The sequence below is a fragment of the Panthera onca genome, chromosome A3 (assembly GCF_046562875.1).
Source record: "Panthera onca isolate mPanOnc1 chromosome A3, mPanOnc1 haplotype 2, whole genome shotgun sequence".
NCBI lineage: Eukaryota > Metazoa > Chordata > Mammalia > Carnivora > Felidae > Panthera > Panthera onca.
In genome coordinates this window covers 78,848,009-78,875,067 of record NC_138341.1, presented here as the reverse complement: position 1 = coordinate 78,875,067, position 27,059 = coordinate 78,848,009, and the positions used below count along the sequence as shown (strand labels likewise).

Below are 27,059 nucleotides of genomic sequence, written 5' to 3'. Positions count from 1 at the left end.
AGATTTTCAGTTATCCGCTACTAGTATTGCTACTTACATGTTTTGCTTTGGTCATTGTCGTTCAGTTGAGTACACAGGAACTGAAATTATAACACTTTTAGACACTCAGTGCCCATATCCTAGTTTCTAATACCATTCTCCAATAAAAGGGATGAGGGTTCTTTGTAGAAATGGCTGATTCTAGGGCTGGGGCAGGAAAGTAACAAGATGAGCGTGGAGTATCTTGCAGTGTCGAAAAGACGTGTTAAAACAACAACAAAAAACAAAAACCCAGTAAAAAGCCCCATAATAATGGAGTATGTCAAAGGGTCCCAGGAGCCAACTGAAAGAGCTTCCAGCGGCCAAAGCTGGAACAATGTGAGCAATGAAATAATTAAGCTAATACTGACTTATAACCCAAAGTCTAAAATAAATATCCATGAATCCATACTAACATAAATGAATGAGTGAATAAATAAAATTCTTCCCATACTGAAGAATTCCAAATAACTTATGTCCTAACCCTTCAAAGAGGTAAAGCCACTCACTCCTTACCTGTGGGCTGCATATGGCAACTGTCTTCCAGAAAGAATGTTACACAAGAGGTGGGGAGTATACCTTTACAAGGGAGAAACCTGATAAACCTTTCCTGAGCCCGGTGCTCAAGGTCAGCATCCACAGTGATAAGTCATGTTGACAGTGTGTGCCCTGCTGTGATGTAACCAGAAGGGTACATCATCCTTGTGGCCTTCCCCTCCAAATCCCACATCCCCAACATTACATGAGGAAAACATCAGACAAACCCATGACAAGGGTGGGTTATAAATATCTGGACAGTACTCCTCAAAACTGTCAAGGTCATCATAAGGGAAGTCAAAACTTCTCACAACCAAGAGGATTCTGAGGAATTAAGATAAGTGTAATGTGGTGTCTTGGATAAGGATCTGGGGACAGGAAAAGGACATTAGGTAAAACTAAGGAAATCTAAATAAAGCATGGAGTTTAGTTAATAATAATATATCAATGTCAGTTCATTAGTTGTGACTAATGTACCATGATAACAATGTTATGTAAGATGTTAACAATATGGGAAATGGGTGGGGGCAGGAGATATAGAGGAACTCTGTACTATCTTCCCAACTTTTCTATAAACCTAAGACTATTCTAAAATTTAGAAGTTTATTTAAGAAAATAATCTTAGCTCTGAATCAACTAGGCTTCCCTCCGCCCCCACCTTTTCTTAAAGCAGGAATGGTAACCTATACTTATCTCCCCACAGCACTTAACTACCTCTGGCCTCCTTAGGAGCCAATCACGGCACATTTGGGGGCTTGCTGAGTGTTCACTTCCAGTCTCGCCCATGCCTACTTCCTGCTGTTGGCTGAGGTCACTAATACAATGGCTCCAGGTCAAGGCGGGCAGACTCCTCACACGACAGTTCCCACCGGGCTGAGGCCCTCAGAAGTAGAGCAATCAGACATTTGAGAAGCAGCTGCCTTCCCCTTCATGCAACCCAGCCTTCTAAGAATTGGCTTCTATTCCTAGACTCCTCTGATGTAACTCATCTGCAGGAATCCAGCACATGATCTAAAAGCTCTGTGGTCTGGGCCTAATTCACCCACCCCAGCTGTAGGGCCTCTGGGCAACTCTGGGAAGCCCCTGCCTGGCCTGAGCCAGGTCTCCCTTCTTCTGGCTCCCCTGCAAATCCACCAGTTTCCACCTTTTTACGCCACTGAGATGCACCACTGCTTGGGTACATAGGCTGATGAGAAATGGAAGGGGTTCCTCTTCCTTGAGGAACTAAGAGCAAGGAAAGGAAAAGGACAGGAAAAAAGCAAGAGAAAGAGAGAAGATGAGAGAACAAGGAAGCGCTGTGCTGGATTAGGAGCAAGATTTTTCAAACTGCCCAGACTTGCAGAGCCCCAGGAGCGTTCATAGCACCTCTGCTGTTTCACAAAGCGTCACTGTCATCACTGTCAACAGGATACGTCGGATTCTTGGACCATCTTGTAAGAGCGCCCACAACGTATGTGTATTTCCATAAAACTTGGCCTAATTCATTACTGAGACTTCGGGAAACAAAATAAAATCAGTCAATGTCATTACAGTTCCCCAGGAAGATACCCGGAAACAGACCAGAAAAAGCTAGAAATTGAGCCTTCTGTTATAGGGAGGAATCAGGAAACACAAACCTGCTGCCAGGGACCCTGGAAAACCACAGTCCACTCCATGGGGCTGTGGCAAATTTCCCATTGAAGGTGGTGATTCAAAACTTCTACAGAGTTCTGTTTCTAATTTAACTTTCTCATCAGGAGGCACCCCTCCCTTCATTTTAATGAAACTTAAATAATTTTTAAGAAGAAGACATCATTTAATTTGGGTGGGTTAGCAAATGGCACATTTTAGTACTTTAGACAAGGTGTTTCCAACAGATTACTATTTTCTCAGTTACAGACTTACCTCAAGATAAGAATATTCTACAATGACAACAGAACTCTGGGTTAACCCATTCAAAGTATGATGAATGAAGAAAGCTCTCAAAAGTCTCACTTAAAAATCAAAATACTCTCAAATTAATAAGATGCTTAAACTCTGAAATCAACAAAATAAAGGAACCCACAGCTGAACTGCCATCACTAGAAGAATGGCAGCAGTGGTCCCTAAGTGACAGCTGGCCCTACAGGTGGGGACAACAAGACAGACGCCAGCTGCCCAGTACCCACGTCATGCCAGGACCCACCCTGGGGGTTTTTGAGGAATCCGACCCTGTAGTCAGCCAAGGAAAGCAAGCACAGGAACGCTAAAAGGAAAAACCACCACAGTTCTCTTACTGCAAGTTTGGAAAGTAAAGGAGGAAATTCCCACTCATAACCACACCTTCACTGCAGTTAGCTCTCCAGTTTTACAGATAAGACCAGTGTGTACAAAAGGTAGAGCAGCCTGCTTTTTCATTTGCATGTTAGATTGTAAACATATCTCATGCTTGGCCAGGCTGCATGAGGCTCATATATTAAAGACCACATCAACATCTTCATGCACATTCAGTTTTTAACTTAATCTAAAATTATGTCTAGGGCTCTGTCAGTTAAGCGTCTGACTCTTGATTTTGGCTCAGGTCAGGATCTCACAGTTTGAGATCAAGCCCCACGTCAGGCTGCACTGACAGAGAGAAGCCTGCTTGGGATTCTCTCTCTCTCTCTCTCTCTCTCTCTCTCTCTCTCTCTCTCTGCCCCTTCCCTGCTCACATGCAGACACTCTCGTTCTCGCTCTCTCTCTCGCTCTCTCTCTCTCTCAAAATAAATAAACATTAAAAAAAATAGTAATAAAATAAAATATGCCTTACGAAGAAGATATCATGTGGCTATTTCTTCAGCTCTAAGGCAGCCACCAGCCGGGCAGCAAGGCTATAAAGACCCTGCATGGTGGTGATGGTGGTGGTGGTGGTGGTGGTGGAGGCAGGGATAGTCTTTGCTGGTGCGAAGGCCAGACCTCTTGGTAGAATGCAGTTACATCCCTTCGGGTCGGGCCTGTGCACAAAGCATCCATGCACAAAGCAGACTCATAGCAGAACTGGAGTGTGCTCCGCCACCATGTGTATGTGTTGGAGGGGTGGGGGTACATTTGCTGCAAGAGTGAGCATGAGAAGACTGGAGCCCCTGCTCTCTGGCAGGATCTCAGGCAAAGCCATTCACTACAGCACTGCCAGTAACGTATTTTATACCATAAATCACAAGATTTAATAGCAGCCTAAATGCCTGTTAGGGACACAGTAAATTATGGTTCAGTCATATGGTAAAATATGGTGAAAAACCGTGTAGAATTTGAAATGGAAATCACTGAGTTTATAACAACTGACAGGTGAAAAAGTAAAATTCTAAGATCTACCAGAATAAATACACAGAAGTGCACATACATACACACATACACACACACACACACACACACACACACACACACACAAAGTGGAAGACGTAAGAAGAAAATATATTAAAATGTTAACACTGGTAATGGTTGTGCCATGATTTTATTGTCTATCTACTGGACCATGTTTTTCTAAACCTTTACAATAAGCATGCAAAATTTTATTAACTGTACCCACATTAGGTGGTTTAGTATCTCCACACTATTTTGAGCCTTCTTGTAGTACCCTACCCTTCCCACGCTGCTCCTGGGGATAATTCTTCCTCCTGCCTCCCAGACTCTGCTGGAAGAGCTCTGCTGAAAAGAGGGGACCTCAAATGCCTAACCCCTCCCCCAATCTTACACAGTGCTTGGCACACATCCCCTCCATCACCCTAGTCACATGGCAAGTTCACACCTCAGACTCTCAGCTCTCAGGGCAGTGATTGGGGCTTGGCCATGCCTGTACTGCAGGGCCAATGGACATAAAGCTCCAGTGAGCCTGGCAGACAAGGAGTAAGGGGGAGCCAAGAGCAGGCTACACAGCAGAAGGGGAGGCGGGGATTCAGAGGGCTGGGATCCAGGGATGGGCACCCTGGGGGCAGTTTTAGGAATAACCACAGAGAGGGAAGCAGAAGTCCAGAAGTCTAGCTTGGTGATGCTAGACATCCCTGCAGACATAAGAAAAGTAAGGAGGTAACAGGACTTCAGAGGCAGGTGCTGAGTCCTTTCTGGAACCCAGGGTAACCTGAAGTGACAGAGGGCAGTGACTGGAGGTGGAGAGTATGGCACAGTCATGGGTCAAGGAGGAAGGGACTCCCAAGCCCACTTCTGGAAGGAGATGTAGGATGAGCAGAGAAAGAGCCCCCAACTTCATTTCGAGGCCTCTGGCTCTCTAGAGAGAATCATGCATATTTAAGTTTATGTGAGGAGGCAAAGGGGGGAGTGAGGTGGGGAGCAAGAGCTTCTTTATGCAAAAGGAAAGGCTCCCAGCAGATAGTGGGAAGGAAGACTTCACTGAATAAAAACACAGGCCATCTGTCAGACACAGACCATTTGTTCACCCAACCCTGGATGGCCGCACAGCGGAGTGTGTCCCTGTCCCACCGTGAATGGGGACAGAGCAGCTGACAGGAAGGTGGGACAGGCCTGGGAAGAGGGGGGAACAGAGAGCCTGTCTGAGATGCTATCTTTAGGGCAGGGCTCATGAGCCATGTGAGTGACAAGTGTTTAAAGCAGAGACCAAGGGGATGCTCAGTGGCAGACAGAACCTGCCCAAATGAAGCCAACTCTGCAGCAAAGGTGGACCCAAGACCAGCCTGTGCTTTGCCATGGGAATCAGGGCAGGCCCATACCTGCCCCAGCATGCTCCCAGTACAGCAGGGCAGGCAGGATGAGAAAGAGGAGGGAGCACAGTCCATTGGGACTTGGCCCCACCCTGAACTTGACTATTCCCTTACCACTTGGGGGGCCAGGCAGCCAGAAGCCCAAATACAAGCTATTTCTGACCATAGGCATCTCAAGACTGAAACTGAGAATTAATAAGCAGTGCTTGCTTCCCATCCCCCAGCAACCAAAATCTGTGAACACTGAGTCACAAAATACAAAGGTTTAAGTGGGTAAAAACAATAAAATGTGAATTGAGGACAGTGGTAACCTCAGGGAGAGAGTCGGGGCCCATGTAGTTTCTGTTGTATCAGGAATTAAATTGTCAAGCTGAAGACATTTCCGTGTATTATTTTTCCTGTAGGTTTTCACATAAAGCATCACCTAAAAATTTTGTTATTAAAATAAGGTAGATCCCAAATCCCTATCTGTATTATATTTTCACCAATCCTTTTACTTTTCTTTCAAAAAAGTAACATAGGTGTAATAAAATTCTAAAGCCATGCATTTCTGTTAAATGAGAGGATATGCACCCATCATTTTAGATCACATCCCTGGATGTCAACCACACTTGCCCAATGTCAGTACTGACTTGCTGGTTGCTGGCATCCATCCCCCATGACAGGCCCACTTGGGAGACAACTCCATTCAGGCAGCAGTGACAAGTGGAGGGGCCACCGCACAGCTGCACCCAGCCTGCCCCTTTCTACCTTCCAGGAGAGCCAGTTACACCTGTCTAGAAGTGCCCACCTTTCATTTTCAACCCGCACCAGCCTGCCCTCCTCGTGGGGCCCTCACACCCTAGACCAGGCTTGACTCATCCTTGACCTCCACAAGGCCCACCTAGACTTGCACCAGTAAGTTAAAGCATTCCTGGCCAAGAGGTTCCTAAGTGGCGATTTAACCTGCCATCCCTGGGGTGGAGGAGTGGGTTTACCCAGACCTCCAAGGTCTTCACCCCCAAAATGTGATAATGTAGGAGGTACAGGCACAAAGCAGGGGAAAAAGGGATCAGAAATCAGGGCCCCTCACATCACCTGCTGTGCCACTTTCTTTACCACTGCTTCTGTTTATCGAAACTTTTCCAGTTTTTAAAGTACAGTGTTGAGCTAATAGGCCAGGAAAAGATATCACACAACCCAACTCCAATGTGGTAGACCCGAAATAAAGGGGAAAAGAGAAGCAAAAAGTGCTATTGCTGCAGCCTTCACTAAAGAACAGAAAGCCTGGCGCGGAGGCAGGGGTGGGGCGCACCCTGAAGACCAGCTGCCAGACGCTCACATCCAGCAAGCATCCCACTGCAGACTGCAGCTACCTTCCTCCCCTTCCTGGGGTTCTGCAAGGCACCATTTTAGCAGGAAGGACAGCCAAATGTCTAGAAAACCTCTCCAAGGATAACCCTGCTTGCTTACACTGGGTCACTTGGAGATATAATAAAACGTCCTCATAAATCTGCTATCGAGGCTCAACGTAGTAAGATCATCTCATATGGAGAACTGTGGCATTAAATTACATGAGGGATGGTGTCAATGAATCTTTATACCTAAAACCACTTCAGACAGGTAAAACACATGCCAACCTTAAGCCAAATGCAGCTCCACAAAGAAGCCAGCACCCTCGCCGGGCCACGAGATTACCCAGGGGTCGATGGCAACCAGACCCAGTGACTGCAAATGAATAAGGGTTCTGGTGGCCAAGAGTGGTATGTTTGAAACATGCCAAGTGACCGAGCTGGCTCTGCCACATAAAATGCTTTGAGGCTTTTGGGAAAGATATGCAGTTTCTTTCCTTCTGGAGCATTTTCAGAGGAAGATATCTTGACCCCACTCAGAGGCTCACACCATGTCCACAGATGCTCCTCCAACCCCTCCTATTCACAATCCCCTGGCCTCTCTGTGGGGCGAGAACTTACACTGAGTGACACACAGTGACACCCATGACCTCACGATAGAAGCACCAGATGCAGGAAAATTTTACAGGTGCTCTACTTAAATTCTGTTTTGTCAGGATCCCCACCTCCAAAGAGTTTGGAGTTGAAAGGTAACCAGCAAGTGAACTGGCAGCACGCCTGGTGCCTGGCATGTGAGCATGGGAACAGGTCACACAACTCCTCATTCTGATGGCTGGAAGGTCAAAGGCATGTGGCGGCCCTGCCTGCCTGCTATCCCTCCAAAGGGGAGTGTGACTGGAGAGACAGACACACGGGCACCAGGGCCACACCTAGCAACAAGTCAGGCTGGTTGAAGATTCAGTGCCCTGGAGGGGCTAAGGCTGCAGCTGGCTACTCAGAGGGCTGGAGATGGGGCCCGTTCTGCCTGACAAGGCTGCCGGCCAGGCGCAAGGGACCAAGTGTGCAAATGCACAGTGGTTGGCTGGCCACCTTGGTCATTTAGTCTCCAACACAAAGGGAGCCTACCAAGACCTGAGACCGCATGAGAGGGAGCCCAGACCGAGGCCCGGCTCTCCAGAACTGACAGTGCAAGGGAGCAGTCAGCAATGATGTTCCTAACAGGTAAAGTTACAATAGGAGTCCTTTCTGCAGCAAAAACTATACTGAGCCAAGAGAAACCATGACAGGACACTGGATAAAATCTAGGCTAGTCACCTGAGCCTCCTGTCTCTGAGCCTCCCTTCCTTCCTCTGCATTTGGAAATAAATAATAACCACTTCATCAGGTGGCAGGGGATTCATGAACAAAGCACACCTGACATGATGCCTGGCATGTGAGCCAACCTCTCCGGACAGGGGAGTCCTCCACCTGTCCAAGACAGTGAGGGCACAGGATCCTCCAGGGGCTCTTCCAGGTATCCTTGCAAATCAGGAAGAAAGGCTTTCTGCTTCCCAGAGGCTGAGAGGGGCAAGCCCAGAGGGAAGGATGCTGACACTGCTAGCTGAGGAAGCCCTGCAGCTCCCACTGGGAGAGACTGACCTCAGGCAGACAGACCCCCAAAGACAGACCCACCCCCCACTGGACTACGTGGAGGCAATTTCTAAGGCCATAAGAAGATAAAAGTATGTCTAGGAAAGGCATTCTAGAAAGTCACATACAACAGGCCTGAGGGAGAGGGGCGGTTTTAAAACCTGGTATGGCCCAATGAAGACCCTGAGGAAGGAGTCCAGCTTAGGGCCAGGCACAATAGGGCTCTAAAGATCATCACATGGTAACAGCTCAACCCAAGTGGCCACCCAGGAACCAAGGAGACTGGGCAGGGCTCAGTATTTTTTTTTTTTTTTTAAATGACTATCCCTTGGGGAAGAGGAGAGGGAAACAAGTTTGTTGGTATCCTCTGTACCCCAAACTGCATTTGTGATTGTTATTTGTTTCAGAGAAGCTGGCACATGACAGATGTTTTATGTATCAAAGTAAACCAAATGGGACCTCATCTTTACACTCTGTCCACGTGGTTTTTGCCAATCGACCACCTGCTTGTGTCACAGACAATATGGATTCCAGGCCACAAGTGGGTTCTGTGCCTCTTGACACACTTGAGAAGAACCTAACGCAGCACACCTTGCCAATTTATAAACAGCGGGGTCACAACTCTGGTCCCCATGGCTGGGACAAGCTGGCTCAGACCAATTATTCCCATGAAAATATGCCAACAACCCAACTATCCATTCATGTCTGAGGCCTCTGTGAACTAGAATTGGCATGTGATTATTACAGTGAAATAAGTGGGCTCCTAGCTTTTAAGCCACCTTGCTACCACTCATGGTGGTGGGGTAGCCGTTGGGACATCTCATGAGGCACAGGCAGGAGGAGCTCCTGCCAGAGTACAGCAGATTCTGTCTCCCCCATCAGAATGGCTGCCCACAAGAGGGGGCCCAGGAGCCCCTCCAAACACTCCTAGAATTAGAAGTGTGAGCAACTGGCACTGAAAGAAGTAGCCCAATTTGGGGAAGGTAATACAAATAAGGTAATATCTCTAGTTGGGGGTTGGAAGAGGGACAAGTGTCCAGGACAACTTGAAGTGCAGTCCACAGACCAGCAGCATCAGGGTCATGCAGGAGCTTGTAGGAAGTGCCTGACCTATTAGAGCCAACTCCCTGAGGGTGGAGCCCAGGAATGTGCCTGGAACAAGGCCGCCAGATGATTATATGGCACTGAAGCTGGGGCACATATGTCTGGTTTCCTGTCTTAGAAAGAGGCTTGAAGCTTGAAACAACTGTTTCAATTAAGTCCTCATGCTCTATGAAAAATCAGACTTCCCTCTTTTCAATAAACTGAAAAAGCACAAGACAAAGACAAGGGTGTGGGCTATATCCATGTGCAGTGATGGAAGAATGGAATGCAGAGTAAGCCAGGACAGAATGGGACTGGTAGCTGCACCCTCCTCAGCCGTCCCACTCCAGCTTCCCACCGTCCCCCTACTAGGGCACCCTCTCCAGCCACAAAGTTGGCCAAGAAAAAGATCAAAAGAGAGATCACCGCTGTTTGGTGCAAGGTGTGTGTGTGTGTGTAACTCAACACCTCCCCACAGTTAACTCAGAATCTGGGCTAAGCGCTGCCCTGTCCCCACTCTGACTGGAACTTCAGCACAGCTGGGTGGAAAGCCACTCAGCAACTAGGCTATAAGGAAGGCTCTTTGCTGCCTATGCTCTGGAATCCCTCAGGTCTTGGGCAAATGACCTGGTCCTCAGATCAACAGATAAGAAACAGAATGTTGCAAAAGCTCCCCCCAGACACAGAGGCATCCTGGCTCCAGACAGAGCAGGAGGCCTCCCCTCACACCTTGAAGAGAGAGGCCTTCACCAAGCCCAGTCTGTCTGTTTGGCCGGCCCAAGGCTATCCTCTTGGGTGGGAGGGAGGATACTATGACTTAAACACAGTGTGCTTGAGACAGGAAAAGGAAATACCCACAAATTAAAAAGTACACCCTATTTTAGCTCTAAACACACATCCCTCTCATAGAAAGCAATGTCCAAAATAACACATCCTATTTTAGGGAGATCAAAGGCAGCTTCTAAATGGGCCACAAAACAGACCCAGAGTTTGGAAAGTCAGGACTATGTAATAACACAAGGTTAGAGGCTATAGATGGTGTATAACCACCTCCCACTCCAGCCCACTTAAGGCCCAGGAGACTGAGACACTAAGTCCTCCTGACTCAGATTCTATCCTCCACGGCTCTCCTCCCATGTGGGGGCTCAGGCAGTGGCAGTCAGAGAAGCCCCCAGCCTGTCCTCCCTCACCCACCATAGTGTCTGGGGCAGGAGCAGCAGACCCTGATAAATGGACACAGGCAGGAAGAGGTGGGAGCAGGGTGTGGCAGAGGGAGAAAGCCCCTGCTCATCAGCCAAACTTTTGGCCAAAGAGGGTGAGTCACTCACGGAGGGACTGTGACTAGCATAATCTTATTCTCTCACAAAGGGAAGGAAGTTCCCATAACACCAACATTGTGTCCTGGGGACAAGGGGCAGGGAAAGGTGACAACCAGCCAAAATGGCTCAAGATCTGCTGGAATCAAGGCTCTGGTTAATCCTTTCTTGTTAGGCTGTGGTCTGCGAACATGGTATTGTACCTCATACAGAGAGAAGCTGCAAAGCAAAGATGCCCCTAGAACTGGGGAACAGAGCCTGGAGCAGTCACTTGCTGAGACCATGGTTTCCCCAATTCAGGCAGGGTGACCAGAATGTGCGACCACACCTGCTCAGCACCACTCAAGGCCACAAGTGTGCTGCTGCGGGTACCTCAGGGAGTCAGGACGGCAGGTGGACTGACGCAGCATGCCTCCTGTTCCTGGAAGGGGGCCTACCCCACAGTCAGGAGCATAGCCCAGAACCAGACCATCTGTGTTCATTTCCCAGCCCTGCCACCTCCCAGGCCACACATAACCAGGGCTGAATAGCTCAACCTCCTGCTCCTCAGTTTCCCCCTCTGAAACTGTCCTACGAAGCATCTACCTCATCGGCTGTTGCATAGACAAGATGATTTCATCCCCGTAAACTGTACGTGGCACACACACAAGCGTTTGCTGCTATTCTATCACTACTACCAAGGCTATGCGACATTCCCAAGCCCCCGGGACTCTTCCATCCATTCAGAAACAAGGGTTCTGGAAACACTCGTGCCAAGCCACTGGATCAAGGACAGCAGAGAAAGACTGTAAGCACCCGGAGAACACAGAAAACTTACAACAGGAAATAAGGCCTTGATGAAAGTCGATAAATCTATTAAAAGCACCCATTAAAAACCTGGCTAGAAAAGAATAGGCCAGAGGGCCCCCTGAGAATTTCTACTCTGGCAACCAGGAACTCAGAGGCAGGCCCCACTCCCTTCTGGAGCTGGACAGGTCTCCTGGAACTCCACTCCGGACCACACCCTCAGCAGAGTTAGGCCTCCAGCCCTTTCCTCCCTGCACACACCCAGGGCTGGGCCACAGCACTGTGATTAGTGCCTCCTGAACTCCAGGACTGGGGACTGGAAACCTGATGGGGCGTGGGGGGAGGCTGCTGCTCACCCCCAAAATAAAGGGTACAACCCAGCTAGAGACAGTCTCTGCTCTGAGGAACTCCTGGGCTTGAAACCTCCTGAGGGCAGACCAACAGGGCAACCTCCACTCAGTGTGGAGCCATGTTGAGACTTGACCGAGAATCCAGTCAGGGGTGAGTATATACAGACCCTTAGACCCCAGTGCAGTTAGCACAGCACTGTGTGTGTGTCCTAGCAATGCCTGACCAGAAACCTGGGGTTACCTAGCACTGAATCAGCAAAACTCAAATTCTAGGAAGTATCAAGACTCAAATTTTAAAAGGTTTCTGCAATCTTGATTTAAAAAAACAAATCAAGCTAATATGAGTCAATATGGGGGCGCCTGGGTGGCTCAGTCGGTTAAGCATCCAACTTCTGCTCAGGTCATGATCTCACGGTTTGTGAGTTGAGCCCCGCATCAGGCTCTGTGCTGACAGCTCAGAGCCTAGAGCCTGCTTCAGATTCCGTGTCTCCCTGTCTCTGCCCCTCCCCTACTCGCACTCGGGGTCTCTCTCTCTCTCTCTCTCTCTCTCTCAAAAATAAATAAACATTAAAAAAAATTTATAATATGAATCAATATGAATCCTCATTATCCTATGTGCCCATTCTAATTAAATTCTTTTAAAAGTTTTGTTAAAAAAAAAATTCAGGTGGCAAGTATGACTCGTTTTATTATGGAGAAAAACGTGGGCAAAATCTCATTGCTAAGGACGCTTGTTACCACCAAGCTATTTGGAGTTGATTTTAGTAAGATTCTACCATCAGATCTTGACTACCTGTGGGTGGATTAAACATTTGTGGATTTAGCCTTGGTAAACAATGAGAAAGCAGTGTATCTGTGGGAAAAAATTAAAACCATTACAACTGCACTCTACAGTTATTTGGAACTACTGACAACAAAGGGGGACACACAGGGCCCCCACAGAAACAGGTCCTTCCCCATCATGGAGAGTGCTGCTCCCCTCCTCCCAGAATCCCCACCCCAGTAAGGAAAACTGGATGAGGAGTGGGCTGCCCTGTTTGCCACAGCCATAACCATTTTTGGTCATGCAGTGAAATACTGATCTTTTAAAGTATAAAAACAATGTATCGGTGAAGTTCAACGTGCTTCTCAATTTTACATCTAACTTTTACCAAATTAAACTCATCTTGAACCACATTTTGACTCCTTTTATATTACCTGTGATTTTGCTTTATCCAAGGTCTGCCCCTTCCCTTTCCGACCTCATCTGTCTTCCTGGTTGATCAAGAGTTGAGTTTCAACAGCTGGGGGGCAGAGATGATTTCGGTACTTGAACCACAGCCCACGGATGGGGTTTTGGAAGGTTCTCTGTGACCTAGAAATCTGACAGGCTAACTCTATGACTCAAATGAAATCCGTTCCACGGCTTTCTCAGCACGCACAGGATGCAATCCAAAGTCCTTCAGCAGCATGAACCTGCGGCCCAGCTACCTTTCCCAGGCTTACTAAACACCACAACGCAGGTGGTTTCTCTCAGGCTTTCAAGTATGTATCTCCATGTCTTCTCTCAGGCTGTCCCTGTTCTTGTTCTTGTGGGCTTGGGCTTGACAATTCCTACTCATGCTTCATGACCATTTTAAATAGCAGTTCCTCTGTGAAGCTTCTCCCACATCCAGGCAGAAATAAATACCCTCTGCTCTTTATGACACAGCCTTCTCTATAGCCATAAAGGAAAAAACCTTTAATACCCTGTAAATCCCCATCTCCCTTGTACTCAAGGGAAGGGACTGAGTCATCTCCATCTTTAACCCTTCAGTGCTCAGCACAGAGCTGACCCACGGAAGCAGCACCAAACAAGATTTTATTAAATGACTGACTGACTGAAAAAAATAACTTTTGTATCTCCAGTGCCCCAGATGGGTTCAGTACATTAGAAAAATTATTTGGAATGGTTTTTTTTTTAATCAATAAAATAGATGTTTTCTTAAAAGCCATGACTATAAAATAATGAAACTGATTTTCCTGCACTTCACTTAGGCTGATGCCAATGGCAATGGGCAAAGAGAGGCTGCAGACTGCCAGGGAGATGGCAAACTGCCAAGGTAATGGCAGTCTCGTTGAAATGGGTCTGCAGTCTCCAGCACCTCATGGAATACGAGAAGGCCAAGACCTGGGTCAGGAGCTTGGTTTTAATCTCGTCTGTCACTCAGCAGCCAGGAGAGGGTGGGCAGCCAGTTATCTGCTCCAGCCCTCAATGACGGCTTTGGAGTGAAGGTCACACAGCACTAGTCAGGGCTCATGTCAGCCCAGGCTCTTCAGAGCACAGTGAGGTCTCTCTGAGGCATTTCCATGTTGCAAAGAACACCACACTCCTCCAAGCCCAACCACTTTGGAGGACATCCTTGTATGCAGGAGTGCTACCTAAAAAAACAAAACCTGCCACGGACCCCACCAAGCACCCAGAAGGATGGGAGATTGCCCACCTACTGCACCATGGACACCAAAATCCACTTGGCAGCAGGCTAATCTTGAGACTAACAAGGTAATTTTAGATACTATTAACACAAAAAGAGAAATAAAGGGAGACTAAAACAAAACCACAAGTGATTCCATAACCTGTGTGTATGACTTTCCACACAAACTATTAAATTGATGCATGCTTTAGAAGGAAGAAGACACAGAAACATACATGTCTGTATATGGCAGACCACCTCCCGAAGGATGCACAAAAATGCTGGGCCCACTGGTTGCCCCTGGAGAGGGGAAATGGAAGACAAGACAGGGGCCATGATTTTTCTCTCTATACCCTTTTGTAATTTTTGAGTGAGATCACAGGTAAGTAAACACCCTCATAGCATGTTACTATGTAAGATAGGTAATAGCCTCAAACAAATTTTGAAAATGACCCACAGTGAACAAATTGTATTTTTCCCAATATCATATGTATTAACTCTCAAGCATGTTTCATTCAATTCTGGTGAAGTGGAAAGTCAAGATAATTCAAGACCCAGATCAGCTTTTTAATGCTGTGTGACCTTGAGCAGCCATTTAACAAAAGTGTCACTTCCAGCTTCTGAGAAACAAGTAAACCATGCCCTTCTGTTTCCAGGGGAGGCTAGATGGGACAGAAGGACAGACATAAAGCACCCTGTCCACTGTGCAAATGGGAGTTGGTGCACCCCCAGGACATGAGATGGACAGATGAAGGCAGGATGAGGGGATGGACACGGGGAAGGTGGGGTAGTCCATGGGCCAGGAGTGAGGGTGCTCCAGACTGCAAGGTGTCACGTTCTCCCACTGACTCACCAAGGCTCAAGAGGCAGCAACCAGCCCTGCAGCCAGTGCCTGGCCTGTGTGAGGCTTCTGACCACACCACAGCTTTCTAAAGCAGCCCACCACGACCAGTGCCCAGAGATTTCGGGAGAGGCAGGAGTCAACGACTTGGCTATTTCCCTTTCTGTACTGCACCTGTGATGCCTTCCCTCCCTCTGCTCTGTGGCTAGTGAAAGAGCAGCTCAGCATAGCAGAAAGGAGCACCTCATGGAGAGAGGGAAGCCAGGAGCCTAGGCTTGAGATCCAGCTCCATCCCGGGCTAAGCTGCACGGCTCTGGGCAAGTCACTCAGCCTTTCTGGCCTCCGGATCCCTCTTCTACAACAGGAGTACCTCGGATCCCTAGTCACTTGCCTGTTTCTGCAGATGACTTACACCAAGGCCCACCACAGACGGTCAGTGAAGTGGGCCAGGCCTGGGGGAGGTGATGCAGAACTCCACTGTGGCCCCTCCCTCATGAAGGCACAGTCTGCAGAGCAGGGTGACACACACGAAAAGGCTAAATGAAGGAAAAAGCGCCTGGGCAGAAGCAACTGGAGAATGGAATGGGCATCTGCACCAGGTCCCTTTGCAAGAACCGCCTGGTCCCTCGGATATTTGCCCCAGTGCTTGCCTCTTTCATTTTGGGTCAGTTTCTCCCCTGTGCTTTGAGCTCCCACAAGGAGTTTTATGCTAACGCCATTCTCCCTACAGTACCCAGAGGTGCTGGGGGCAGGGCCCTGCATGGGGAATGGCAGGGAGCACCTGCTGAAGGCACAAGGTTCTGGGTGCTACAATTTGTACATGTTCACACCACTGACCTTTCTGCTCCGCATAGGCTTTGAGGGAACTGCCAAGGGGTGCTGGGTCCAAGTCCAGCCATGTGCCTTACACCCTCCTCCCCTCACCAAGGACCCCATCCGTGGCTCCTTATCACCACCAAGGCCCTCCCCAGCTCTCTGCCAGTGTCCTGTGCAAGGGAGGTGCGGGCAGAGACAGGCCTGGCCACAGAAAAGGAAGAGAAAACAGAATCACACAGGAGATCAGAAAAGGGGCCTTGTTGGAGGGGCCTGCAGCCCAGTCGATACTCTTGGTCCCCACATACTCCTGTGGGGCACAGAAAGAGGGACAAGGACAGGCAAGTCTCAAATATGAGCATAGCACCAATGCCACAGTCAGGAGGGCCTCCCCAGCACTTTCAATGTCGCCCATGATGTTCCCCGCTTAAATCAGCCCACACCCCTACCAGACCCTCCAGCACAGTTTGTCCGGCACAGGGTGGAATTGCAGATCCATAACCTGATCTCCATGTGCCATGACTTTAGCCACATGGGGGTTTCTCAGGCCCTCCTGGGGGCCAAAAGGGCAGGGGTAAATCCACTAATAGGGTCAACGACATCTTGGGGGCCTCAGTATTTTTTTTAAATGTTTATTTATTTTTGACAGAGAGAGAAACAGAGCGTGAGCAGGGGAGGGGCAGAGAGAGACAGGGACACACAGAATCGGAAGCAGTCTCCAGGCTCCGAGCTCTCAGCACAGAGCCCGATGCAGGGCTCGAACTCACAGACCACGAGATCATGACCTGAGCCGATGTCAGACGCTCAACCAACTGAGCCACCCAGACACCCCTTGGGGGCTTCAATATTTATGGGATATTTGGGAGGATGGAGGGAAGCTTGCAGATAACTGGGCTAAGCATGTCAAACCTGCAGTCCACTTAGCAAACACTGAGCTCATCCCTGATTCCTGAAAGCTCAACGTAGGATTTTAGCCTCTGAGAAGCAGTAGATTCATAAGCCTAATGTCCAAGCACACCTCACCATCATCCACACCCTCATCCACAAGAGTTTAAACTTCTCAGACAGCCTAACATGAATATTCCAAATGTGACAAAATATGACAGATATCTTATGTTAAAAAAAAATACTCCCACCTGTTGCATATTTTAATTCTACATTTTCCCCTGATAGCTTAGTGAGATTGCCAAGTTTAAAGGAAAGAAAAAAAGCTTTGCAAAACCCAAATGTTTTTTTAACCCCACAGGGTCATTCATCCCATACAGCCTCCCACGGAATGGCTGTGAAATAATGAAACAGTGTCTCTCACAGGGAATAGATGAGACTGTCATTCACATTGGCCATCTGCACACACACATCTAACACCCATGGCTAAAACCTTTTAATGTGACCTCAAATCAAGAGTTTGCCCAAATCATTCTGGTTCCTGACGCTACTGATTGAGTGGGTTACAGCAATAACGAAATCCATATTGAAGCCTATTCAAAGAAGGTCAGCAAAGTTTTCCCTGAAATGTCTTTTAGTTCCTCCTACAGCCTCGCCCTGCACCATGCCTGACAGGAAGCAACATCCAAGGAAGTGACCACCCAACTCACTACCACTTCTTCCAGAGTCCTGGAGTCATACTTCTTCCCCTTCTGCTCCTTAAGTGCCTGGCCCAGAAGGGAGAAACATTCCACCAAACTCTCCCTGCATGGGGCTGAGGCACAGCAGGTTAAGGCTCCGGGCTCCAGTTCTGCCCGTGCCCCCCAATGGAGGGTAAGGGGAGGGGTGTCCACTCAGGGACACAGACCCACAGGCAGGCTCTCAGCTCCCTTAGAGCTCAGAACTAGTGGCAGATGGGCCTCCCCTCTCCCGTTCATGCAGTGGGCGCTTACAGGCATGCAGGGCTCCAGGCAAGAGGCATCCAGATGGGGGTCATGAGTTCAGGAGACAGCCAGGGTGGGGTACATCTGTGCTTGATCAGCCCCCACAGGACAACTCTCCCCACTTCCGCACCTCCAAGTCGAGGCTGCGCTCCCTAAAATCCAGGGACATGACAAGGCAAGAGTAGGATTATGAAATCTCAAGATGTGAAAAGGAGAGGAAAAAGGAAAAAAAGAAAAGGTGGAGGAAAGTCTTCATAGCAGCCACAAATCCTATGGGATACAGACCCTGCCAGATGGGTTAATACTTCACAGCCTCAACCCACATACTATTCCTTTATATGTCTAAGAGGAACATGATCTTCATAATCAATGTCACTAAGAAGACTTTGTGGCTGTAATTCCTAAACTCTTAATGAAAAATAAAGTAGCCTTTGTTATTAAGCAGCAAGCGGGGCTTTCCTGCAGCTGTTCCCCCTCACCTCCCAACACTATGCCAGGCACTTGGCTGAGCTATGCCCGGGGCCACTCACATGACGCCTGCTACAAACATGGCTGCACCTTGTTGCAAGAGATCTGGAGACAGTTGCTTGGGTGTGGGCCTCATGTGGGTCGCATCCTATGCCAATGCCATGGTATCAGGGAGAGTACCCAAGATACCATTACAGAGAATGATTTAAAAAAAAAAAAAAAAAAAAAAAAGCAGGGATTAGGGGAATCACAATTCTAAATACAGTTGTCAGGATGGGCCTTGCGAAGAAGGTGCCATTTGCGCAGAGACCCACGGAAGCTCTGAGAGCAAGAAAGCCATGTGGGTATCTGAGAGAAGAGATGCCAGGCAGAAGGCAAGCTGGGGCAACCTGCCCGAGAGAAGGGACAGTAGGAGGAGATGAGTTGTGCAGGGGGGGGGGGGGGGGGGGGGCAGGTGGGAGGGAGGGAGGATGCACTGTGGAGCCTCATGACCACTGCTCACATCCATGAGAAGCCTCTGGACGGTTCTGAGCAGACAAGCAAGCTCATCTGATCTTGCTCTGAAAAGTCCTCTGGCTGCTCTGCTAGAAAGAACCTGAGCAGGTGCAAGGGCAGCAGGAAGGAGAGCAGATGCCCTATAGCCCATGCAGTAACCAAGGCAAAGGTGAGGGCATGAGGAAAGGAGATATGTATGTATTCTGAAGATGGAGCCAGCAGAACTTCCTGCCAGATGATGCAGAAAGTCAAGGGCTGTCAAGGACACTTCCAAGGCTTCGCTGACCACTATAGCAACAGAAGGAGCATGTGGTCATTCATAGAGGTGAGGAAGAGCAGGTGAGTATGACAATGAGTCTGGTTTGGGATGTCATGGGTGAGATGTTTACTGTCAGGAGGGCAGTGGATACAAGAGCCCGGAGTCCAGGGGAGACACCTGAACTGAAGTAGTATATTGAGGGACTGTCAGCCTGTAGGAAGTTAAGTGAGACACCAGAGTGGATGACCCCACCAAAGAACGGAGCAGAAGACAGGTCCTAGGACTGGGCCCTGGAGGTATTGGGGAGTAGAGGAGAAACCAGCCCAGGAGACTGAGTGAAACAGGAGGGCAATCCAAAGTGAGGGGTCCCGGGAGCTGTGGGGAGAATGTTCCAAAGATGCGGGAGGGAGTGATGAAGGCTGGAGACCGGCCACCACTGGGGGTCAGGGAGTGGTGTATGAGAGGCTGGCCCCAGACCATGGGAGCAGCACTGATGTTGGTGGCTGGTCTACGGAAGTACAATCCAGGCTGCTGGAAGAGAGGCCAGCAGCGATGAGCAGGGTTGGGTGAGGTGGAGACCAGAGGTATTAGAAGTTTGAGGAGAAGGTATAAAAATGACCGTCTAGGATAGGAGTCAGCCACATCCTGCCCACCATTTGTTTTTAGACAGTTTTAGTGGAACACAGCTGCATGCATTTGTTGCCCCTGTCTGTGGCACCTGTCACACTACAACAGAGCTGGCTGGTGCTGTGACAGAGCCTGTATGGTCCACAAAGCCTAAAATATTATCTGGTCCTTTCCAGAAAAAGCAGGCCAACCCCTGGTCTAGGATTGTGGCGAAATATGCTCTGGATGCCAAGTGGTCCCACCCACGCTCTGTGGTTGTGAATTTAGAGCCCTGCGCACATGGCCTCATTTCACCTTCCAGCCCAAGACATGGGAGCACTGAGGCTCAGCACTTAAAAGACTGGACGCCATGGGGATTCAAAACAGGCTGGCCCCAGGGTAGAAGCCCAAGTTCTGAGCCCCCAGGGCCCACCCACTCCACCCCAACTGCACTTCAGAATTACCTAATGGAAAGGTAACACATGCCAGTGCTGGCCCTACTCCCACATTATTTTACTGGCCCTGAGTGGGGGGCAGGGGGTGGAAAGCAGGCTTCCGTGTTTGTCAAAAGCCCCAGCTGAGTGTAATGTGTAGCCATGGTGGAGAAAGTTGCAGTGTCTCCATCACTCCCTAACCCCCAGCACCTCCTTCCCCCAGGTTGCCCACAGGTGTTCGGCCGGGCTGGCTCCTCCTCTGCCATCTCAGCCACGATCTCCAGAGGCATCCACCCAATCCCCAAGGCTGGGAGTTCCCAGTAACAGGGGTCTTTGGTGACCCGAGATCCCTCTTGCCCTCAATGTCCAGCCGTGAGCCCTGTGTCTGGTCTCAGCAGGATTTACAGTCCCCTTGTGAACCATGAAGGGTAATAGACTTTAACCCTTCACCATTTAAGACTGTATTGTTCATCCTTCACAAACTGAAGCCTCACTGGGTTCAGGATTGAGACTATCAAAAAAGAAATGCCGCAGGTCTCGGGACCAAAAACGTGACCCACCAGTCTCACCCCACACAGTACTGACTCTGGTTTGGGTTTTATTCCCCTCCATTCCTTTATTACACCTCCCTGATGGCACCTTTAGATTTTCTGTTCTCTTTACTGAGACATCAAAATTGGGGTGTCTCTCATATGAGGACTTTAAGAGACAAAACAGATGAGCATAAGGTAAGGAAAGCAAAAATAATATAAAAACAGGGAGAGGGATAAAACATAAGAGACTCTTAAATATGGAGAACAAAGGGTTACTGGAGGGGTAGTGGGAGGGGGGATGGGCTAAATGGGTAAGGGGCATTAAGGAATCTACTCCTGAAATCATTGTTGCAACATATGCTAATTTGGATGTAAATTTAAAAAAATAAAAGTAGGGGCGCCTGGGTGGCGCAGTCGGTTAAGCGTCCGACTTCAGCCAGGTCACGATCTCGCGGTCCGTGAGTTCAAGCCCCGCGTCAGGCTCTGGGCTGATGGCTCGGAGCCTGGAGCCTGTTTCCGATTCTGTGTCTCCCTCTCTCTCTGCCCCTCCCCCGTTCATGCTCTGTCTCTCTCTGTCCCAAAAATAAATAAAAAATGTTGAAAAAAAATAAAAAAAAAAAAAAATAAAAAAAAAATAAAAGTAAAAAATTGGGGTGTCTTACCCCTTACTGTAAAACCTCAATATTTTACTATTATTCCACTTATTTATGGCTATCACATGCTAAATTAGTTCATGGTCTCATTGCAGTGGAAAGTAAACAAAGCACTATAATTGATAAATATTTTAAAACTCAGTTCTGGAATTCCACAAAGGAGAGGTTGAACTTCTGGGCAGTTCAATCAACAGGCTGCATTCCAAAAGTCCATTTATAAGTTATCTGGAACCCAGAGAATATTTTTCACATAAAATTACCATTAAGATGGTATTTAAGCTTCCAAGCCAATAGGCAAATACCTATTTAACTCATTTGTTCTTTTGCTCTTTTAAATAAGGAAAATATTATTAGAATACAAGAAAATCAAGAGTGTGTTCACATGTGCACATACAAGAAAATCAAATGTGAGTGGATGTGTGCCAGGTATATGCAAAACATCTGTTACTTAAGGAAAAGAAGCTTTCCATCACTCAGATGCTAAACCACAGAGGTTAAGAAGAGACTTTCTGCTTACTTCCGAGGGTGGAGGACACGATGAATCTGAGTCTCCATTGTACCTGTACCACATTGGGGGGAGGGGGGTGGCCGCTAACACTGCCAGAGAGTTCTCAGTCTAAACTGTTAACACAGACAGAGAAAGGAGGTAAACAGATGGACAGATCAAGATAACAGAGTGGTGACGGGTAAACAGACAAGGGGGAAGGAGAGGCGTGTACTGCATGGGCTCCAGCCATCCAAGGGGAAAACTCAGCAACTCTGTCTCCCCTGCTCTACTCGAAGAGACTCAAGAGTCCAAAAGTCTGGCATGCTCATTCAGTGACTGCCAGAACATAGCATGAGACAAGCATTTAAATGAGAGATGGAGGGCGCCTGGGTGGCTCAGTCAGTTAAGTGTCCGACTTTTGATTTTTGGCTCAGGTCATGATCCCAGGGTCGTGGGATTGAGCCTAGCATCAGGCTCAGCGCTGAGCAGAACCTCCTTAGGATCTCTTTCTCTTCCTCTCCCCCACCCCTCTGCTTGTGTGCATGTTCTCTTGCTCTTTTGCTCTCTAAAAATTAAAAAAACATTAAAAAAAATAAAAGAGAGCTGGAAATGAAACTGTGGGTCCCCATCAAAAAGCACGCAGACAGACACTGTCACCTGTGGCACCTGCCACTGCTATGCATTTGGTGGCTGGTCTATCACTGGGCAGGGCCTACCTGGCTTAGCTGTAAGTAAGGAGCTACATGGACAGAACGACCTGTGGTTGGTCCTGCCCTGCCACTGACCAACTAGGTGACTGAACTTTTCTGCACCCCAATTCTCTCATCTGTAAGACGAGTGGTGTGCACATGGATAGAGCACAGCAACCAGCATTCAGCAAGGCTCCTTTAGTAGCTCATAATTTGTGACAGGGAATGCAGGTCACCCCACAGAGCCGTCAGGCCCTGTTATACAGTGAGTGCAAGGTTAGCTTAAGAAATACAACAAGACAGGTGCCTTCCTACCTGGGGAGATGTCGGAGCAAGACTTGTGGGGGACAGAGAGCAGACTGAGCAAGGTGGGCAGAGCTGGCCTGGGTGTGAGGCCAGATGATCAGAGGGAGGTCAGAGGCCCAAAGGCCAGGGTAGCCTGGGAGAGACCGCAGGCCCCACCCACCTGAGCAGGGGCTCAGCGTGGAGAGGAGGTAGGAAGAAGGCTCCACTCTCTGGGGAAGGAGATTAACGGGGCCCAGTCAACTATCAGGGACCTCCAAATAGCCACTGAGGTAGGTGGTGAGAGAAGAAGGAAGCTGAAGATATGAACCAGACTCAGGAACATGGGCTATTGTCAATTTTCATGTTATTTATAATATATAAATATAAATAAATATGTAATGCATATATCTGTTCACACACACATCAAAGACAACTTTCCTCAGTCCACAATCGTGGAAAGACTGTTCAAATATCTGTCCTCTGGCTCCCTGGCCCCCAACCCCAAGGCAGGAAGAGTATGTTCTATTTGCTGTTCTTTTCCTTCCACCTATCAGACTGACCGGCACAAGGAGGTATTCGAGAGATGTTTGTCCTATCAGTGAGTTGGCTATCTGCACACCTCCCAATGCACTATTTCTTTCAGAGATTAACCAAATCCATCCTAGACATCACCTGGCCTCCATGTGACTTCTCCCTGGCTGGGTCCAGGAACTCACACTGACTAAGGACACAGCACACATGCCCATGCTGGACCATTTCACCCATGTGATACCATCTTATTTACACCAGGTTGTTCTATCATCAACGTACGGATGAGGAAAACGAGGCTGCCCAAAGCCATCTGGCCACAGTGAAACAAATTCATTCATTTAACAAACATGTCCCTAGCAAGGTGCAGCGATGACACCTGACCCCGAAGCTCGTATTTTTTCCAAACCAATGTAACATCATGGGAAAATGACAGGGGCTTATCTGTTCATCAGTGAATGTCCAGCAACATTACAAAATGTGGCATCAGAGAGAAGAAAGAACCGTGGCCACCCAAAAGCTGCTCAGCCTCTCCAAGCCTTGGCTTCCTCATTACAACCACTGAGTGTCCTCCAAAGGCTGCTGTGGGATGTGACAGGGCAAGTAAAGAGAATGTCCATGCTCTAATCCCTGGAACCTGCGAATGCTATTTATATGGCAAAGACTTTGCAGATGTGATTAAATTGAGGACCCTGAGGTAGACAGATTACATGACACGGGTGGGCCCTAATTCCAATCATAAGTGCCCTTACAAGGAGGAGACTAAGAGAGATTTCAGACAGATGAAGGGCACATGATAGAAACAGAAGGAAGAAGTCACAGAGAAGATGCTACACAGCCGGCACTGAAGATGGAGGCGGGGAGGTAGGGGAGGTGGGGAGGGACCATGAGCCAAGGAATGCCAGCAGCCACCCGAAGATGGACAAGGCTCCCCACTAATGCTACCAAGGAGAGCATGGCACTGCTGAACCCTCGATTTGGAGCCTGTGATACTTATTTTAGACTTCCAGCCTCCAGAACTGTGAGAGAATACATTTCTGTTGGTTTAAGCCACCAAATCTGTAAGACTTTGATACAGAAGTCCTAGGAAACTAATACAAGGACACTAAATGCGGGCATGTGAAGCAATCAGCAAGGTGCCTGGCACAGCAGGAACTGAAGAAATGTCCATCGGTGAAGGACAATCGTTGCCACCCTCCCTAGACCACCAGCTAGCGGTACTGAAGAACTACTGCCTTATGATGTGATTATCTTGCTTACATTTTTTTAATGATTATTTATTTTGAGAGAGAGAGAGAGAGAGAGAGAGAATGAGTGGGGGAGAGGAAAGAGGGAGAAAGGGACAGAGAGAGAATTCAAGCAGACTCCACACTGTCAGCACAGAGCCCAACGCAGGGCTTGATCCCACCAACTGTGAGACCATGAGCTGAGCCGAAATCAAGAGCTGGATGCTTGGGGCACCTGGGTGGCACAGCGGGTTGAGCGTCTGACTTCAGCTCAGGTCATGGTCTTGCAGTTCGTGAGTTCGAGCCCCATGTCGGGCTCTGTGAGGACAGCTCAGAGCCTGGAACCTGCTTCAGATTCTGTGTCTCCCTCACTCTCTGCCCCTCCCCCACTTGTGCTCAGTCCCTCTCTCTCAAAAATTTTAAAAAATTAAAAAAAAAAAGAGTTGGAAGTTTAACCAACTGAGCCACCCAGACACCCCTAGCTTGCTTACATTTAAAAAATACTCTCATATTTATTGCTTCTCTCAACTACATCCCAAAAGGGAGTTTCCAAAGCTATTCAAGGACTCTCTTAGCTCATCCCATACAAGTACAATATTGCCACAGGCATGTTACACGTTGTAACATCCAGTACAATTAACTCAGGTATTCACAGGGAAAGCTTTCCTGATGTCTCATGGACTAGACCCTCCTGGCCTCAGGCATCACAAGCTGTTATGAGAGAACCCTTACCTTGAATAAACACAGCAAGAGAACTTCTCCCAGCCACAGGCCTTGAAGCTGGTGTGGGGTGAGATAACTCTGCCTTGCCAGGGCCAGCCCAAGAGAAGGGCCAAATGGGTGAGCAAAAGACAAAGCAGTTAACGTTCAGCCTTCTGCCCACTTTTCATTTCTTCAGCCCGGGCGCCACGCACCCCCACACTTGGTTTTCCTTCTTGAGGGTTGAGTCCCAATGTCGAAATGCACCATGTGCAATAATTCCACTTCCTCCACTGTTAGCGACCTCCTCCTGGGCTCTGTGTGCAGGAGGCCCCATGACCCTGACAGCAATTCTGCCTCCCCTCTGCCTCCATTCAGTTTCAGAGGCAGGACTGAGCTGCCCCAGGACCCCGCCATCCAGACTTAGGCTAGCACAAGATTTGAAGACCATCCCTTCCACCAGGACAAGCAACCCTCGGCCACACAGGGCTCAGGGTGGAGCCTCAAAACCTCAAGAGTATTTTAGAGAAAATATGAACATGAATAAGCCTGTTCACTTCCTGAAAGCAGTCATCGGCGGGCCCCCTGAACTGCCTTCTTTGCTCCCATTCTTCTCTGACCTTCTGCAACAGCTGGGTTTATCCAGCAGACTGGTGCCCTGAGCTAGCTGACAGCCACTAATGGGGCAGAAAGAGCCATCTCAGCGCCCCTTGGCCACTGGCACTGCACACAACAGACCCCAGGGGCTAACGTCTAACATCTGCCAGCCCTTGGCTCCCTCCCACAGAGGCTTCATGGCTTGAATGTGTCCTGCTGACACCTGCACAGGGGCTGATAAGCAGCCTTGCAGCTGTGAACCCTCTGGGGGTGGGCTACCATCAAGTCCTGCTCTCTGGAGCGTCCCCACATGCGGCAAGAGCCCGCCACTGCCCCTCCCCCAGGCCTGAAGGTGGGGCCCTCAAAGATGTCCGCTGCCTCTACAATGCTGCCATGTGAGATGACTGCACACCGGCTCCACTGTGGTAAACTACCAGGACTGTCTTGCAGATCTGGAAGCTGACAGGGACCATCCAACATGACTCCAAGACATATTGACATATTTACAATGTCCAGGCTGTTCCCTTCCCTCTCAGACACATGGCACGGTGGTAGGAGCAACTGATTCACTGGGCGGGAAGAAGCAGCCTCAGCTAGATATCATCATGTCACAAACACGATGCCACAAGCACTATGCATTCCTGGTCCTGGCTGTCAGAGACATCCCTCCAGAACCATCTGCAGCACCTGTAGTAGCTCAAACGTGCAGTGGGCCCTGCAAAGTCCCTCGGAACCACTGCTCTGGAAGCTCGGGTCAAATGTGGCCTTGACAAGCCTCATTCAGGATGCTATGGGTGGGTTTAAAAGGCCTATGTGTAACGAAAGGTAATATTCTAAAGAAGCGTATCTTACAAATAATAGTATCTAACCATTAGCTGCCCTCTACTCCCCAAAGAAAGTTATAGTCCAGATGAGAATAGCAGTAAATGGGAACTTCCAAATATCACCCAATCCCACACTTTCCTTCCAGATAGGGGGATACTCTATCCACACCTTAGGGCAAGGGTGGGGGGTGCTCTTTCAAAGAGCTAACACATTAGTCCCGGCACAGACCAGGAAGAGCCTACCAAGCTCAAGAGAGCACTAGTCAGGGGCGCCTGGATGGCTGAGTCAGTGAGGTGTCTGACTCTTGATTTCAGCTCAGGTCATGATTTCAGGGTTGTGGGATCAAGCCCCACGTTGGGCTCCATGCTGACAGCACAGAGCCTGCTTGGGATTCTCTCTCTCTCTCCTCTCTCTCTGCCCCTCCTATGCATGTGCACTCTCTCTCTCTTTCTCTCTCAAAATAAATAAATTAATTTTTTTAATTAAAAAAAAGAGATAGAGAATGCACTAGTCAAAGAATCTACAGCACAGCCTGGCAGGGGGATGCTGTGTAGCTGGGCAAAACAAAGAGAAACTCTATGCAATGAGTACCCAGAAATAG

The 27,059-nt window shown here is 48.6% G+C and overlaps 1 protein-coding gene across 15 annotated transcripts in view; it reads right to left on the bottom strand.

Moving 5' to 3' along the window:
- INPP4A (inositol polyphosphate-4-phosphatase type I A) overlaps window positions 1-27,059 on the bottom strand; it is a 150,701-nt gene that overhangs the window by 106,052 nt on the left and 17,590 nt on the right. For 2 of the 15 annotated variants that reach the window (XM_060608111.3, XM_060608103.3), the window contains exon 1: window positions 25,070-26,895. The exons of the other annotated variants lie outside the window; for them this stretch is intronic. The gene's annotated coding sequence lies outside the window, so the exon portion shown is untranslated. Of the gene's footprint in view, window positions 1-25,069; window positions 26,896-27,059 lie in introns of those variants that run through there. 15 annotated transcript variants of the gene reach the window in all.